The sequence below is a fragment of the Melanerpes formicivorus genome, unplaced genomic scaffold, assembly GCF_026170545.1.
Source record: "Melanerpes formicivorus ecotype bairdi unplaced genomic scaffold, bMelFor1.0.p_v2 SCAF_43, whole genome shotgun sequence".
Lineage (NCBI taxonomy): Eukaryota > Metazoa > Chordata > Aves > Piciformes > Picidae > Melanerpes > Melanerpes formicivorus.
In genome coordinates, this window is record NW_027142395.1 from 1,113,926 (window position 1) to 1,127,600 (window position 13,675).

The following is a 13,675-nucleotide window of genomic DNA, read 5'->3' on the forward strand; positions in this document are numbered from 1 at the left end:
CACCTTGAGTCCTGTGTCCAGTTCTGGGCCCCTCAATTTAAGAAGGACATTGAGACACTTGAACATGTCCAGAGAAGGGCAACGAGGCTGGTGAGAGGCCTTGAGCACAGCCCTGTGAGGAGAGGCTGAGGTTGCTTAGCCTGGAGCAGAGGAGGCTCAGGGGAGACCTCATTGCTCTCTACAACTTCCTGAAGGGAGGTTGTAGCCAGCAGGGAGTTGGTCTCTTCTCCCAGGCAACCAGGACCAGAACAAGAGGACACAGTCTCAAGCTGTGCCAGGGGAAGTTTAGGCTGGAGGTGAGGAGAAAGTTGTTCACCGAGAGAGTAATTTGTCATTGGAATGTGCTGCCCAGGGAGGTGGTGGAGTCACTGTCCTGGGAGGTGTTCAAGAGGGGATTGGACGTGGCACTTGGTGCCATGGTCTAGTCATGAGGTCTGTGGTGAGGGGTTGGACTTGATGATCTTTGAGGTCTCTTCCAACCTTGGTGATACTGTGAAACTTAGCAGTTCATGTAGATTAGGTATTAGGAAGAAATTCGGTGAGTATGGATAGACACTAGTAGTGGTTGCCCAAAGAAGCTGAGGAGGCCTCATCCTTGGGCATCCTTCTCATTATTCAAGGCCAGGCTGGATGAGGCTTTGAGCAGCCTGATCAAGTGGAAGGTGTCCCTGCCATGACAGGGGCTTGGAACTTGACAATCTGTAAGTTTCCTTCCATCCAGGCCATTCTATGATCATTCAGGGATGACCTGGTATTGATCTAGCACAGGAGAAAAAGGAGGGGGGGGAATGGAGTACTGTCAGAAATGGGAAGAAGAAATAATAAAACCCAGAAGAGAGCACACAACTGACATTCAGGAACATTACCAACTTCTTATTTTATAATTAGTTGTCACAAAGATCAACGTGTTCTCTAAAGCTGCAGCTACTCAGGCAGCATTCTATTGAAAAATCATTCTGCATTATCTTCAGGCTCAAAGTATATGTTATTAGGCTTGGAAGAAACTTGGGGTGTCAGCATCAAATAACTTACTGCAGCTTGATATAGAGGCTAACAAGTGAATCCATATAAAACAAGCAAACAAAACCTTACTGGTAAAGCCCTATGGAAAGAACAGCTCAGACAGCTCCTAAAGGCAACATCAAATATATATGGCTGCCCAAAGTGTTTTTACACAAATTTGTTACCCTAAACCCTGTATGATTTTTATTGCAGCTGTTGATTTGTGCCAGCAGCTCTTTACTGTCAGGAGTGCTGAAGTTTAACCAAAGATTTACGTTTAGAAATGCATGTAGGAAAATAGTTATTTCCATTAACATTACAGTCAGCAAGTAATTCATTAACAAGACAGCAAAGAACTATTAACCATATCATTGTCTGGCTCATAAGGAGGGAAGAAAATACTGTGTTTTCAGTATAGTATGTGTTTATTGTGACAATATTTTCAAAGGAATGTCTTTTACACAATTTCCATTTTGATCTGCAATTTCTATGTGCTGCAGGAGAGTTAACCTAGGCAGCAAAGGCCAGGCACCTTACTTAACCCTGCACATTCTCATCTTTATCCCTGAAACCTTAATGTTACTGTAATCCAAGATTTTAGTGGATGCTTTTATAAGTAGATTGAACTTCAGATGAAGCTTGTGTTTTTCTAAATCAGTGAATCAAGAGTAATATAGTTTCAAAGTAAAAGCTTGTCAAGTGAAGGCTCTGTGGATTTAGTCCTGGAGTGGTCAGGCAGTTGGAGTAGATAGAATCAGAGAATCAATAAGGTTGGAAGAGACCTCAAAGATCATCAAGTCCAAGCTGTCACCCAACACCTCAGGACTACTAAACCATGGCATCAAGTGCCACGTCCAATCTCCTCTTGAACACCTCCAGGGATGGTGACTCCACCACCTCCCTGGGCAGCACTTTCCAACGGCTAGCAACTCTCTCAGTGAAGAACTTTCTCCTCACCTCCAGCCTGAACCTCCCCTGGCACATCTTGAGACTGTGTCCTCTTGCTCTGGTGCTGCTTGCCTGGGAGAAGAGACCAACTCCTACCTGGCTACAACCTCCCTTCAGGTAGTTGTAGAGAGCAATGAGGTCTCCCCTGAGCCTCCTCTTCTGCAGGCTAAGCAACCCCAGCTCCCTTAGCCTCTCCTCATAGGGCTTGTGCTCAAGGCCGCAGCCTTGTTGCCCTTTTCTGGACTAAATCTAAATCTGCCTTCTTTCCATTTAAAATCTTTCCCCTCATCCTATTAGTACAATTTCCCCTTATTTGTCTCCAACTCTTCTTCTTCACATTCTTGCAGTGCACTTCTTTTCTCTGTTGCTCTTTTCCAGCTTCTCATCTTTCAAAAAATAACTTTTGCTTCCAAAGAACCTTCCTTTTGCTAATTTGTTCCTCCAGACAGTTGCTATACTTTCTAGCTTCTCTCAGATCTGTTTATACAAGATGCACAAACCCTGATAATATAAACAGCAGAAAGAAAAAAAATGTGTTGGTCGGAGCTGCAAATAAAGAATGGGAAGGAACAGAATAGAATAAAATAGAATTAACTAGGTTGGAAAAGGTGGTGGTGGGGTTGATATCCCTGAAGGTGTTAAAGAAGTGACTGGATGAGGCACTTAGTGCCATGGTCTAGTTGATTAGTTAGGTTTGGGTGATTGGTTGGACTTGATGATCGTGGAGGTCTCTTCCAACCTGGTTGATTCTGTGATTCTGTGAGTCCTGTGTGGCAAACACCTCTAGACTTGAAGAAGCAAGAGATGTTTTATTTTATATAGTCAAAATAATTTCCAATATTTGTAGGGACACTAACCAAGCCAATAAAAAACTGTGGGAGTTATATGATAAAATCGGATTAATTGGAGCAAGAAATTACAGTGACATTCCGGACACAAAATGATATTCAACCAGTATCACTGGGATACAGCAGACACTGACAATGACAATGCCCAGTGTATCACTATTCTTTACCCTGTTTACTTGGAACTGCATAGATGTTTAAGAAACCTACAGAAAGCAGAATGTGGGATGTTATAATGTGAAGCCACAGCCATACGCTATTATGCACTGCTGAGATAAAAGGAACATTCTTCTGTAGCAGAAATGAACACAAACCTCTCACTCCTTCTGTTGATATTGGACAATTGGTAAACAAGCTTTTATTCCAAGGGTCTCTGCCCTGATCATAAAGTTGTTATTTCTTGACTCCTTGATTTCTTCTAAAGGAGGTGTCACCCTGCATCGTCCCGAGACAGATCAAGGTTCAGCACGAATGCAGAACTATTGGGAAGCTGCATACTCTGGAGGTTTCTGTAACTTCACCTGACTTTATCCTCCATAAATATGGGCTAGATCTGTTATAGAATAGAATAGAATAGAATAGACCAGACCAGGTTGGAAAGAGACCTTTGAGATCACTGACCCCAACCTATCACCCAACACCATAGAATAGAATAGAATAGAATAGAATAGAATAGAATAGAATAGAATAGAATAGAATAGAATAGAATAGACCAGACCAGACCAGGTTGGAAAGAGACCTTTGAGATCATTGACCCCAACCTATCACCCAACACTACCTAATCAACTAAACCATGGCACCAAGCACCCCATCCAGTCTCTTCCGAAACACTTCCAGTGATCGTGACGCCACCACCTCCCTGGGCAGCACATTCCAATGGCAAGTCACTCTTTCTGTGAAGAACTTCCTAACATCCAGCCTAAACTTCCCCTGGTACAGCTTGAGACTGTGTCCTCTTGTTCTGGTGCTAGCTGTCTGGGAGAAGAGACCAACCCCCACCTGGCTACAACCTCCCTTCAGGTAGTTGTAGACAGCAAGAAGGTCTCCCCTGAGCCTCCTCTTCTGCAGGCTAAGCAACCCCAGCTCCCTCAGCCTCTCCTCACAGGGCTTGTGCTCCAAACCCCTCCCCAGCTTTGTTGCAGTCTTCAAAAACAACATATAGTAATTCTGTTTATCTGTCTTTTCTTCCATTCCTCCACAGATTGTCATGGGAAAATGATTTTTTTTCTACTGTAGCTACTAACATAGTAATAACTTCAGGAAGAACCTTTTCATACCCTAGAATTTCTGTGAAACTGGAGACATGCAAGTCTTGTATGTAACTAGGGTAACTGATTCTGATTTTTTTCCCCCCTTCATGTTCTGACCAAAATTCTTTAAACAGGTATTTTATGAGAGTTCATTTTTGGTTTGTGAGAAGGCAGGCTGAAATATGCACAGGTATGGAGTATTTCTATAATTAAACTGTATTACCAAAAAATGGCTACAAATTTTGTCTCATGTTGCTATAGCAAGAGTGATTATGTTCTTCCTCTGTAAACTTTCATAGAATCATAGAATCAACAAGGTTGGAAAAGACCTCAAAGATCATCAAGGCCAACCTGTCACCCAAGACCTCATGACTACTCAAGACCATGGCACCAAGTGCCACGTCCAGTCCCCTCTTGAACACCTCCAGGGACGGTGACTCCACCATCTCCCTGGGCAGTCCTTACAACTCCTGTAATCACCCTTGTTTAAAAAAACAAGGGAGAAACTGCAGCACACCCTTTAATCTCCTTTCCCTTTTTCTTCTCTGTTGTTTTGAAAAGTGCAATTCCTCAGCTTAAAAAATCTTAAGCATTTGAAGGGATCAAATAAATTATGTTGTGGATCCACCATTTTCATCTTGCAGTATTAGGAACTGTGTGAACACACAGTTGGAAGAGACCTCAAAGATCATCAAGTCCAACCTGTCACCACAGACCCCATGATTAAAAGATTAAGACTGATAACCACACTGCTTTACTTATGTGGGTATGTATCATAGCTTACTGACCTCCAAAGAGGAAAAATGCCAGCCTAATGAAACTAGAAAATTGTGACCATTTCACTCAAGCATTTAAGTAGCCTTGAACAACACACACACATACACACACACACACACACACACACACACATACGCACACACACAGAGTATCTCCAAGGTTGGAAGAGACCTCAAAGATCATCAAGTCCAACCCCTCACCACAGACCTCATGACTAGACCATGGCACCAAGTGCCACGTCCAATCCCCTCTTGAACACCTCCAGAGATGGTGACTCCACCACCTCCCTGGGCAGCACATTCCAATGGCAAACGACTCTCTCAGTGAAGAACTTCCTCCTCACCTTGAGCCTAAACTTCCCCTGGTGCAGCTTGAGACTGTCCTCTTCTAACAAAACCATGAGTATCATGGGTGTTTCAGACAAGTGTTCTTAGCCAGGCAAGAAAACACAAGATGGAGTAGCTGATTTTCTTCTCTCATTAGGAAAGCATATCCCTACAACATATCACCTGCTAGGATCAAAATGTTTCTGAATTCGTTTACTCCATTACCCAAGTGAACTCTCTAGAGAATTAAGCAATAGTTTCCCTGCCTCATATGGACCAAACCTAAAAGCTTGGTAAACACCAGTTTTATCTTGCAAACCATAATTTTTAATTGCTAACACACAGAGGAAAGGCACAATCCTCCATTGATGATATCATAGTCTACTGCCATGGAAATAACTTCAGTAGCATAAACACAGGTTTAAGATGACCTCACTTTCATAGGAAAGAGGGAAATTTCACTGGAATGTGAGAGGCATTGGGAATAAACACACATAAATACTATACAGTGAAAAGCCTTTCTTAATAGTTAAAATATGGAAGGTGAAGATGACATCTATATGTGCAGCTGAAAAGGGGTACTTCTGTCCAAACACCATATCACTGCCTTTGAGTCTTGGAACAGAGAGAGCCCTCTGAACTTCTGTCAGAGTTCCACTCTGTAAGTTCACTACACCAGACAAGAGTGAAATCCCTGCCCTGACAGGCTTACAGTTTAACCACAAAAACAAGAACAGAGTATGGCTGTAAGAATACAGTGTAGGATCACAGAACAACATTGTAGCTGGAATGCTTCCTAGAATGAGTAAGTACTTCAGAAGTGGGAGGAAGAGAACTATACAGTCTTCTGAAGCACACAAAATAACATGAAGTCAGATGCAAATTCAGAAATATGAACTCAGTGTGGCAAGTGCTAAATATTTTGGCATCAGCTAAGGAAAATACATACATTTAACCTTCAGCTCTGAAGTACTCTGAGAGGCATCAAACAACTCAAAAGACTGGAAACTAATCTGTGTGTAAGCTTTGTGTTGCTGTGAGTGTGCAGGACCCCAAGTTGAGATCAGACAAGAAGCCTGAGCAGAAAACAGGGAGTGTAGAAATGTAGAAGGTGATAATGATCTCACTTAAGTAGAACCTTTCATCTTGAAGGATCTCAAAGCAATTTACAAACTTAAATAGACCAGACACTGCAGCTGGTAGGAACAGAAGCAGACAGCTGGGAACTCATTCATGGGAAGAAGGAGGTAACATGACTTATTGGGTGCCACATCTTCCAAAATGCTGGTGCTGGAGAAGACAGCAGGGCTAAATCAGCTTTTCCCTGAACCTTGCCATGTGCCCATGTGAGAAAACTGCAAAATGCAACCATCCAGTTGGAGATGGAAAAAGGAAAAGTGAAAAAATGGGGGAGGGGGCTCTAGATAGCTGAGGAACTGTTGCTGTTAGGATTCTAGTTTCCCTGCCTGTTGTCTCCACCTCGACTCCATAAACTCTTCACACACTTTCTGCAGTAAAACCTTATGTCTTTCCTATTCTCCCCACCGTCCCCCCCCCTTTTAAAGGCCTTCCTCCAATTCTTCCTCCAATTTCTATCTTTTCCCTATCTTTTTACAAAGCACACTACTCCTCTTAGAATCATAGAATGGTACAGGCCAGAAGGGACCTCTAAAGGTCATCTGGTCTGACCTCCCCCACACTCAGCAGGAACATCCTTAGTTAGACCAGGTTGCCCAGGGCCTCATTAAGCCTCACCTTGAAGTATCGCCGGGAAGGGGCCTCAATCATCTCCTTGGGCAACTTGTGGCAGTGATCCACCACCCTCATAGTGTACAACTTGTTCCTAACATCCAATCTAAATTTGCTCTTCTCTAGTTTGACGCCATTGTCCTATCATGATAAGTCTTTGTAAACAGTCTCTCTCCATCTGTCCTGTAGGCCCCCTTAAGGTATTGGAAAGCCACTATTAGGTCTCTCTGGAGCCTCCTCTTCTCCAGACTGAACAACCCCAGCTCCCTCAGCCTATCCTCGTAGCAGAGGTGCTACAATTCCCTGATCATTTTTGTGACCCTCCTCTGGACCCTCTCCATCAGGTCCATGTCCTTCCTAGGCTGAAGACTCCAGACCTGGGTGCAGTACTCCAGGTGAGGTCTCACCAGAGCAAAGTCGCAGGATCATCTCTCTGGATCTGCTGGCAATGCAGCTTTTGATGCAGCCCAGGATGTGATTTGCCTTCTGGGCTGCAAGCACACACTGCCTGCTCATGTCCAGCTTCTCGTCCATCAGCATGCCCAACTCCTTCTCTGCAGTGCTGCTTTCTATCACCTCATCCCCCACTCTCTATTGATAGTGAGGATTGTTCCAGCCCAGGTGCAGAACCCTGCACTTGCTCTTGTTGAACCTCATGAGGTTCACTTGGGCACACCTCTCCAACTCGTCCAGGTCCCTCTGGATGACATCTCATCCTGCTGGTGTGTTGACAGCATCATTCAGCTTGGCATCATCTGCACACTTGCTGATGGTGCACTCGATCCACCCTCTACGTCATTGATAAAAATATTAAACAGCATAGGTCCCAGTACAGACCCCTGAGGGACACCACTCCATCTATACTTCAAGCCATTGAGTACCACCCTCTGGATGCAACCATCCAGCCAATTCCTTATCTACTGAACCCTCCACCCATCAAATCCATCTCTCCAACTTTGCGAGCAGGGTGTTGTGGGGGACTGTGGCAAAGGCCTTGCAGAATTCCAGATAGATGACATCCCTTATCTACTGACATAGTCACTTTGTCATAGAAAGCCACAACATTAGTCAGGCAGGACTTGCCCCTAGTAAAGCCATGCTGGATGTCTTGAATCACCTCCCTGTCTTGCATGTGCCTTAGCATGGCATCTAGGAGGATCAGTTCCATGATCTTCCCAGGCACAGAGGTGAGACTGACAGCTTGATCGTTCCCAGGGTCCTCCTTTCTAGCCTTTTTAAAAATGAGTGTGATGTTTCCTTTCTTCCAGTCCCCAGGGACCTCACCTGACTGCCAGGACTTTTCAAGTATCATGGAGAATGGCTTGGCAACTACATCAGATAATTTCCTCAGGACTCTGGGATGTATTTTGTCAGGTCCCATGGACTTGTATATCTTCAGGTTCCTCTTCTCCTCTAACTTCAAAATGTTTTTCAAACACATACTAGGACAAGTAGTCCTACCTTCTGCTTACTGGGAAGCCAGAGAAATTACTTCAGCTATGCCATTCATGTAGTACAAGTCTGACTGTAGTACCACAAGGGCTATTCTGTAGTTCAAAAGCACTATTGAATACAGACTATTAAAACTGAACTAGATAAACAAGTCTAAAGAATAAGAGTCATATTCGTTATTGCTGAAATGGAACTACTTCTGGAAGGAAAGGCAGCTCCTGATTACAGCATGCAGTATCTTAGGGCACGAAGACACTAAATGAAAGGGCAGGAAGATTTCAATTAAATAGAATCAAGAAAGCAACACTTTCGTCAGAGCTGAAAGACACCCTGTGAGCAGTTTCACACTCATATTTCCCAAGACTTTTAGAACTTCCACATTTGCATTTAGGAATGGGGGGTGGGGAGCGGGGAAGTTTTCATGGATAAGAACCAAAGACGAGTGTTGAGCAGGTGTTCTAGCACCACAAGTCCTTCTCAGGGGGGACCCATAGAATCCTCTTTTGCACAAACAACAGTTTCTTTCAGAAAGTGCCAGCTGGGATCAATGGCTCACTGTCTCTTGCTTGGGGTTCATAACCTTAGTTGCAAATACAGCTCTTGTAATGGGTTAAAAAAATCATTGGTGGCCTTGCCCTGGTTATTTTCTGTTAATTTAAGAAACATCCAACCAGACCTTTCCCCTCCTTTTTGCCTCTTCAATATTTTGTCTTTTTTTCTTAGAGGAACTTTGTTGGAAGCTTTTCAGGTCTGGAGCATAACGCCAAATACTTATAATACACTAAACCATTAAACTGTGTCTCACCCTAAAATAAACTGATCGCTCAGGTTTTGCAGGGGGACGACAATTTAATGACAGTTTCCAGCAGTGAAAAGCTTCTTTTGACATGAATGAGCTTGGATCAGGCCCCACATCAGATGAGTAGTGTCTGGGCTACTCCAGATACTCAAAAGATGCATATGAACAGACCACAGTTTTCTTACTGAATTCCATTACTGAGGATTTCATCAACTTGCTTTTTATCTTGCTTTTCTTTCTAGGCCCTCAAGATACAGAATTCCTCCTGCCAGGCATGAAAAGGCAAAGGGCAGTTTCTCTAAATCACTTTTAGGTCATCAAAACTCACAGCAGAAGAACAAAACACTGAGTCTGCACATCCTGCATTTACTCTACACCCAGATTTGCTAGGTCAGAAAAGACAAGAGAATAGTAGAGTCTGAAATCAAGCCCAGATTTTTCACTATTACATAAACTAAACAATTCACAGATGACACATTCTCTCATGCCTCGATGCCTTTCTCTAGATCCAAAGATTAATTTCCTCGATTGGACTAAGCTTGTATTCCTTCACAGTTGTGCTTTCCCATGCTGCTGGCAATAGCAGATTGACTAGAATGAGGAGTGGCTGCTGCAGGGGAAGCATTACAGATAAAAACAAAAACACAAATGAAAGAGATTTGAAGGATTCTAGAATGCTTTTCTGCTGCTAGAAGAAGCTGAGGAGCAGAAAAAGGTATTAAAGAAAGAAAAAAATATTACAAGTTGGTGACTGTTTGTGCATGAGAAATGGTGAAAATGAGACCTGGAAACAAAGCATGGAAAAAAACTAAGTTGTGAGACTTTCTCTGCTTACTCAAAAGAAACGTAAGAAAATCCCTTTCCACATTCCCCCACAAAAAGCCTGAAATTATTGTCCCAAATATTACACTTTAAATAAGAAAATGCAGACATAGTCCTGGATCATGGACATTTCCAATGGGACAAGGAATCATTTACTTCCACACCTCAGCTGACGATAACCACCACTCAAGATTTATGTTAAGAACAGGACACCGAATCTCACAAGTGGAAGTGATTTTGCCACTTTGCACAAGCAGAGATTGTGCTTGGTTAGTGAAGATGATTCAAGGCATGGATCAGGCTAGATGTTAATTCTGGATGTGCATTTGTCACCACTGTCCACTTCAGCATAGCATTATACTACTTTGTAGAGCTCAATGCTCTTCTGTATCTTTCTTCTCTTACTGAATGCTTTCAGTCAGAAAGTTTAGTGCTTGCAATTATTATTAACATTAACAATGATTGTTACAACACACCACTGAAGCAGAAATTTTAGTTCTACTCCCTACAGGGAATTAAGCAACCTGAGGAAAAGAAAAAGGTCCACAAAAAGCTAAGAGTTAAAATTTTGAGAAACCTAACACACACAGAGACACAAAATTTTCCAGTATTTGAACTGTGGTAGCCCTCTCTTGAGTTAAAGTGAAAAACTGTTGCTGTTGTAAGTATCCAGAGACTGTTTTTCCATCTTACATTTTGTTCTTTGCTTCTGCTGTTTTCAATTGCCACGCCAAAGTTTCTCCTGTTTATTCTGTTTTAGTGTGTCTGACTCTCATTGGTTTATATGTTTAGTCTTGTCCTGATTTAATATGAATTAAAATGCCAATGCCACAACCAGCCTGCAAATATGAGTCAGAACAGAAACTATTTAAATAATACTATGGATGGTACCCATCTGGTTTGATATCTAGATCGTATAGAATAATGCTGTTTTTGTTTTCTACTACTATTGCCTGCTATTGCCAATGAAATGTTGATTATGATTGTGACCACAAATATGTTTTGTTCCTGGCCCTGTTAAGCCAAAATAGTGTGGTTTACTGCATGTATGTACGCGAGGTTGTTTCGATTATACTAAACTCTAGACAAGCCACATTCTGCCACTGCAGCACTACAGGACAATAAGGAAAGCAAACCACTGGGCCTCTTCCCTTTAAAATGATTTTAAGGCACACTACCCTTTCTTCTGAATTTGATTAATTCCCAAAATTACATCTGAATACTGTCTTCAACAGAAGGCCCTAATCCTTTTCTTTCTCAGTCAGTGTGTAAGATGTACTGTGATACTGTGATGCAGCAAATTTCAAATAGCTGATTTCCCTTTCACACAGAGGTTACTTTTCTTTAAATCATCAGTTTACTGTATTGAATAAAACACTATGTGTTAACTTTCTTTTTTTCAGTGGTGAATCTGGCCACCATAAGTCTAATGGTAGCTTGACGCTTATCTTTCTTACTTTTGGTATCTTACCTCTACAGGCCTGGGAATGTTAACCATTTAATGCCTGCTGCTTTGAGCTTCTAGCTTTCCTGACAGAGGGCCAAAATTTCACTCTAAAAGCCCACCATGGAATTTTATCAGTTTGAGTTATGATATAGCATTGACTAGTTCTGGCAGAGTGGACATCAATAGGACAATCTTCTGGGAATGATAGGCTTTAGTTTTCAGTGGTGACTATGCCTCTCAAACACAATATGCTCAAAGAATGCGTCTGACTTACTTTGCATGGCTGTCATTCCTAACTTAGTTTATTAGTCTCCAAATGGATGACAGGCATTTGACATGATTTCTACTGTTCATGTCTTTTACAAGCTGAAACATCAGCACAAACGACAAACTCAGAAAAACCTGAGGCTCTCTCATCCTTGCTGAAATGAACCCAGCTTTCAACCTAGAATGCACACAACCCTCTAAATTCTAAACACAGTCAAGAGAGACTTTCTGGCATCAACTCTAATCCTAATCTGACAAGTCGTACTACATTTAATAAAGCTTGTTTATCAATCCCTATTTCATAGTTACAGTTTTGCTCTCCACCTACATGCATCCCAGCCTACAGCTCAGTACTCCTCAGCAATTCTACCAGGATTTTTGTAACACAGGATACATTTAAACTATGGGTACTACATGGAGATTTCAGATGGTCTAAACTCTTGCCAGGTAAATTTAAACCTGCTCTTCTACTAAGTGCCTGCAGTCCTGTACTAGTCATGGAAAGAATGAAGCTGTCCTTTCTTTTTCAGTTGAAACAAATTACCTTATCACTAATAAAAAGCCCTTCACTGCTCCTTAAAGAGAGGGTAATAATGGTGAGTCAGATACATTCTTGTGATATCATTTGTATAATTTAAGAAATGCCCTCAACTGACTTGAAAAGTGAAGAGGCTTTTCTTCACCCACTCAGTGTAACAATATCTACAGCTACAACCCATGATTTAATCTCTGCTTACAATAGGGCTAGTTAATATAGCATCAAATAAATGACTGCATCTCTACCATATCAAACTTGTAGCCAAAAAAATGGCAGTTTTTGTTTGTATCCAGAAAAAGTCCAAAGCTGTGGCTCTCAGCAGTGATTAAACTGGTAGACAATTTTCTTTATTATTTTCCTTGCTCATTTTGGAGGGACAGGAAAAGGAACATCTTGACTTAGATCATTCTATTTCGATATAAAGTCACCAGCTCATTCACACATAACATCAAGATCAGTTCTGCAGGTTCTTACTCTGACTTGCAAGACAACTATTCTTCTTGGAAAGCTGCATGCTCTGCAGGTTACATAAGACATCAAATACTTCTGACAGAGGTTCTATGATTATTTAAGAGTTTTCATAGTTTCTGCAACATGTCTATGCCTAAACTGTACTTACTCCTCAGCACATTCTTCAGACCATGAATTCTACGCTTCCTTGGCCCACAGGCTTTGATGTAATTGTCAGCTGACTGAATAATTGTTTATTTTACTGTAGAATTCCCAGCCAGCAAGCTGATTCGGTCCAGACATATATTTTTCAACCCTATTTTAACGAAGTTTGCACACATAGTTTAAAAACAGATGTGCTTGAAACAGTGCAAGTCAAAGGCTGACTTGGAGTTTACTGGGGACGACAAGGTCAGCCAATTGAGGTTAGTATTTGTGTTGTTGCCAGCTCTTGCAATTTTGCTTGACTTCTTTGCATATTTAGTATTAACTATAAAACCCCTGCCAGAACCAGAACTTCTGTATTTTGATTTTAAAAAGAAGTTCCCACACCTTATCTATGTACAAAATCCCCCAAACAATGAGACCCAAGTAGATAATTCTAAAAGCAAAATGCCTAGAAAATGAATAAAAGGGAATTAAGTCATTCCTTTATTAAATTATTTAATCATTTAAGAACCAGCTTTGGGGTGCACAGGTGCTAAATTTTTGAGAGTTTCCTATTTTTGCTTCTTGATCTGTTTGGGTACGAGTAGCTTGAGAGGCCTTCTTTCTCCCTCTCATCTTTCAAAGCGTCACGTAAAATGTTTGCGTGCCATCAACTTACAATTTACTCTTTCGTGGGACTAACTTCAGTTTCTTTTCAATATTAAACTCTCTTTCTTGCTTTTCTAGTGGAGACAAGTGCTTTGAACTGTTACAGTTGACTGGCTTTATTTACCTTTACAAAATCGTTTCAAACTCCTCTGCTGATAAAGAGTATCAAAGTTCACAACTTCCCGTG

At 41.8% G+C, this 13,675-nt stretch overlaps 1 protein-coding gene across 3 annotated transcripts in view; it reads right to left on the minus strand.

Moving 5' to 3' along the window:
• RBKS (ribokinase) overlaps positions 1-13,675 on the minus strand; it is an 86,277-nt gene that overhangs the window by 71,844 nt on the left and 758 nt on the right. The gene's annotated exons all lie outside the window — the stretch shown is intronic.